At 50.7% G+C, this 5,000-nt stretch overlaps 1 protein-coding gene across 1 annotated transcript in view; it reads right to left on the bottom strand.

Moving 5' to 3' along the window:
* Window positions 1-5,000, bottom strand: part of HIVEP3 (HIVEP zinc finger 3) — a 57,684-nt gene that overhangs the window by 38,284 nt on the left and 14,400 nt on the right. The gene's annotated exons all lie outside the window — the stretch shown is intronic.

Raw genomic sequence — 5,000 nt, 5'->3', positions numbered from 1 at the left:
GGGTTTCATAGTGACGTAATCAGCTTTCTCTAATGCCTGGAACCAGTGCTCCCTGGGAAGTATTTTGAGTGCTCAGGAGAAAGACGCTAGGCCAGTACAGACAGTCAACCTAACTAGACAATTTAACATCTGAGAAGATATTTATTTGGAGGATAATCTTTACAAAGGAATAACTTTTCCAAGAATCTAAGTGGCTTCCTAGGAACAGACATTTCCTGCTTTTGTTTTCAAAACAGCCATTCACAAATCTATTGCTGGGAATGTAGCTGTCCAGGAACAGTGAGAAGAGGTCCGGATGGGGGCTGCGAGAACCCTCCCCACTCCCCGCCCCCAGCCATCAGTCTGCCTGCAGCACACCCGCATCTGTCTTTCCTCCTGTTACTCTAGGAGAAGCACCCCCTTCACATCAGCTCAGCCCCACCCCTTGCACCTCTTCTAGAACACTCCACCCTGCGCTCGGCCCCTTCTCTCCCGGCACTGTCATCTGCGCCTACCACCTCCACACCCCCAGCAGCACAAGCACACTGAGGATCTCTCTGTGTAAACACCCACCTGCTCAGCCTCATACACACTCACCCAGGTCCCACCCCTCACCCCCTCGTTGTTTCTTCCTTCCCTCCATAGCCAGCCTCTTGGGACAGGTTTACTTACATGTGACTCCATCTCCCAAAACAGCTCCCATCAAGGTCCCATCAGTGACCCACATGTGGCCACATCCCGTGGACACTTGCCTGGCCTCCCTATCCTGGGCCTCTAAGCGGCCCTCAGCACAGATGACCTTGAACTCCCTCTGCCCTTGGCTTCCATGACTTCTCACTCTGCCGGGTCTCCGCCACTCCTCCGGCTTCTCCTTCTCAGACTCCTGCAGCTTCATCTCTACCTGCCCTCTGACTGCTGGCATATCCCGGCTCAGTCCTGGATGCCCTATTCTTTTTTTTTCCTCCCCTCTCCCTAAGTGACCCCATCCAGTTCCATCCTCCTAAATGGCATCTACGCATTGACAAACACATGTCCCAAATGTGTATTTCCTGTCCTCTGAAGGTCAGGCTCACATATCCAATTGCCACACGCCTCCCTGAACACTTGGATGTCTGACTGGTATCTCAAAGTGAACATGTCCACCAAGCTTTGATCTCCTTCCCCGAGCCCCTTTCTTACTGTCTTCCCCATCCCTGCCCATCTCGGTAAATGGCAGCACCATCCATCCAGCTGTTACTCGAGCCAGGAACATGGCAGTCATTCTACATTCCAAGCTTCTCGTCCTCACCCTTCACATTCAATTCACCAGAAGTCCTCTAGCTCCACCCCCATCATCTCCAAAGTGGTCTCCCTGGTCTGAGCCACTGGATGTCGCACCTGGACTCTGCAATATCCCACCCTCCCCTACCCCCACCCCCTTCTCAAAGCTCAGGTCACATTCCCTAGGAGAGATGAAACAACAGGATTTGGGGGAAACAGAAAGAGAACAAAACCAGTGTGGGCGCATGTGATGGAGGTTGGACAATTCACTCCTGGCCCACTGGGGCCACACTCAGAGCTGCATGTCTACACTTCCAGGGAGAAGTCTGAGAATTAAAGAGAAACCAAGGCACTGGATCAGAAAGAAAACAGGGACCTGGCAGCCTGGACTCACCCAGAAAGGACAGCAGCCTCTATCCAGAGTTGGGTGCCCAAGACCACTTCTGTCCGGCCCCCAAGACACAAGGGATCTGCTCAGAGCAGGCACTGGCCTAGGAGCTGGGAGCCCATGAGCCGGTCCTTTTTGGAATCATGTTTCATTTTTACCTGTAACACTTGAAGGCAGGTCAGCAAGCAAACGACCTTGGCTCCCAGCCCCAGGTGCTTGCCCCATAGCTGAGGCCACCTGACTTCACCTTCCCAGACCAAGCCTGACTCCAGGTTGGTGGGTTGGTCCTGTCCAGCCTGGTTCGGCCCTGATTCTGTGTCCTTGCTCCTTCCTGAGACCCAGAGTGTCCACCCTGTCATGGATTCTGAGAGCTGCTGAGGTCAGGGATCCGGCCCCTCACCTGAGGTCTCAGTTAAAGGGAGATTCCTTCATTTAATAAACATTCTCTAGCACTGCTAGGCACCATTTTCAGCACTGGGGATACAGCAATGAATAAAGCATAATTCCTGTCCTCTCACAGGGTGTACATTCTGGTGGAGGAAACAGAAACAAACCAGTGACATTCTGGGGACAAATAAAGCAGGGAAGGGAAGGGGTATAAGAAATGCTAGAGGAGGGTACATGTGAGAGGGTGGCCTGGGAAGCCTTCACCAAAGTGTGAGTGAAGGAAGTGAAGGAGCTGCGGGACCCTGGAAAAAGTGTTCAAGGTAGAGGCTTCCCTGGTGGCGCAGTGGTTAAGAATCTGCCTGCCAATGCAGGGAACACAGGTTCGAGCCCTGGTCCGGGAAGATCCCACATGCCACGGAGCAACTAAGCCCGTACGCCACAGCTACTGAGCCTGCACTCTAGAGCCCACGAGCCACAACTACTGAGCCCACGTGCCACAACTCCTGAAGCCCACATGCCTAGAGCCCGTGCTCCACAACAAGAGAAGCCGCCGCACCGCAACGAAGAGTAGCCCCCGTTGGCCGCAACTAGAGAAAGCCCGCGTGCAGCCACGAAGACCCAACGCGGCCAAAAATAAATAAATAAAAACTAAATAAATTTATTAAAAAAAAGTGTTCAAGGCAGCGGGCACAGCAAGTGCAAAGGCCCTGAGGCAGAAGCATGTCTGACCAAGAGATCCTCAGCTGGAGCACAGGAAGCAAGGGGTAGAGGGGTAGGCAGAGGTCAGGGAGGACCTGGGGCCAGCACACGCAGGCCACTTGTGGGCTGTGGAGGGTGCAGAGTGGGAGTGACAGGGTCTGCTGGTGTTAAACAGGATCGTTTTGGTTGCCGGGTTAAGAATACACCGTAGTGGGTAAGGGTGGAAGCAGGAGATTACAGCAGGACACTGTGACAAACCAGATGAATCTTGGCAGTGGTTTGACCCAGGAGGTGGGAAAAATGGGCAGATTCTGGATATGGTTTCACAGGGTGAGTTGACAGGATTTGTTAATGGAGGTGAGACAGAGCCGTTTGGGGCCTGACGACAGGAAAAATGAAGTTGCCTGTGCAGAGTTTGAACAAGTGATTTTGCTTCCTTCTTTCAAAGTATATATTTTTTTCTTTGGCCACTCAAAAAACTTTCAAAAAGACATTCAGCAAGTGAGCAAATGCACACAGTTTCTCTGCCTATGTTTACATTTCACAGCCTTTACGTTATGAACACTTCGGTAGCAAGCTTTTTTGGTTCCAGTTTGGATTTTTAGACTGGTTTACTTGCGGAGTTTATTCTTTACACCTATCCAAAAACCTCCAACTTATTATTATGTATCTAATTCACAGTTTAATCAATTTGTTCCCCAATAAATATAGAGGTAACAAATATTCCCAAAGGCATAATTCAACAACATCCTTAATCTGGAGCTCACAGTAAGATGGGGCTATACAGAGTAGAAATTTAGGATAGAAAATATGCTGCACTTTTAGGTTTCAAAGCCCAAGAAGGAACGGGTTTGTGAAAAATTATTAGCAAACAAACTTTACATTTTTAAAAATTAAAACTATTCTCTCCAAGCTACTATTTCATAAATACACACATACATATGCGTGCGCATGCGTACTTGCTTTTAAAAATATAGGTACACAATAAGCAACATGTGGATATACTGCATAAACTCTTAGACCTCAACAAAAATAAATTCAGCTATTAGAAATGAAAATACATGAGACAGAAAAGCACACCTGTTAAAAATATAACTCCTTCAAGTGGAACTGTGCCAAATTAAGCAAACTTTCAAAATAATTTCTTTAACAAATATACCAAGAGCCCCAGGAGCCACAGCGGTTCTTCAGCATCTGCTGTGCTGTGTTCTAAGGACGAGTTCATTGGACGCCCAGGTGACCATCACACAGATGGCTGAGACCTGACACGGAGCTCCGGGGAGAAGTCCGGCGGGAAATGCGAGTCTGGGAGTCATCAGCCTATAGGTGGTACACAGAGCCACCTTGGGAGTGAGTTTACACAGAGAAAAGGGGAAGCCCAGGGGCTGAGCCCTGGGGGCCCTAATGTTTAGAGATCAGGAGATGGTGGGAAATCACCAAAGATGATGAGAAAGTGCTGCCGGCACAGAAGAGGAGGGTCAAGAAAGACGGCCGCCTGGAAACCAGGGGACAAAGTGTTTCGAGGAGGGTGGAGGGGTCACCTGCGTCAAATGCTGCCAGCAGCTCAGGAAAGAAGAGAAATGAGAACTGACCACGGAATGCTTCAGCGTTGGAGGTCACTGTTGACCTTGATAAGTGCAGCTTTTGAGGTGTGATGAGTCCAGCGCCCCACTGGCATGAGTTTGAGAGAGGATGGGAGGAAAGATGAGACGTGAGCAAGAACAGTCATCACTTTCTGGAGTTTTCCTTTTGAGGAAAACAGAAAAATCTGGCGAGTAAGCCCTTTAGTCAAAGGAATGTTGTTAAAGGTGGGAAACTTTAAGTTTGGATGTACTGAACTGAATGGGCTAGGAGAGAGGCAGTGGCTGGAGGGATGTATTGGGCGGTACTGGGGAAGCTGGGAAGAGATGGGAGTCAGTACCCTTGGACAGGAGCACAGATGGCCCTCCCTCAATGGCTGAGTCCTGCCACTGGCAGTGGCAGGGTCTGGCGTGGATGCCTTCTGCTGAAGGCCTGAAGGGCTTGGGAGGCAGCCCCTGACAGCCCCATGCCTGTGAGTCACCATACCCACACTCACTGGTCCAGCCCACAGCTGGGCTTCTGTCCCCTGCCCTGTATTCCAGTTCCAAGCCGAGGCTGGGGTGCCCCTCTAAACCCAGCCCACCCCTTGCCCCTTGACAGTGGCCACCTTTCTGAGGACTCCCCACCCCAGCTGGGCCTGACCTCTATGGTTTCACCGTCTGATCTCATCATTCCCTTCAGGCCTAAGCACCAACCCCCCCCCCCC

Source organism: Lipotes vexillifer, unplaced genomic scaffold (assembly GCF_000442215.2).
Source record: "Lipotes vexillifer unplaced genomic scaffold, Lipotes_vexillifer_v1.1 scaffold213, whole genome shotgun sequence".
NCBI classification, from domain to species: domain Eukaryota; kingdom Metazoa; phylum Chordata; class Mammalia; order Artiodactyla; family Lipotidae; genus Lipotes; species Lipotes vexillifer.
This window is presented reverse-complemented; position numbering and strand designations above follow the sequence as displayed.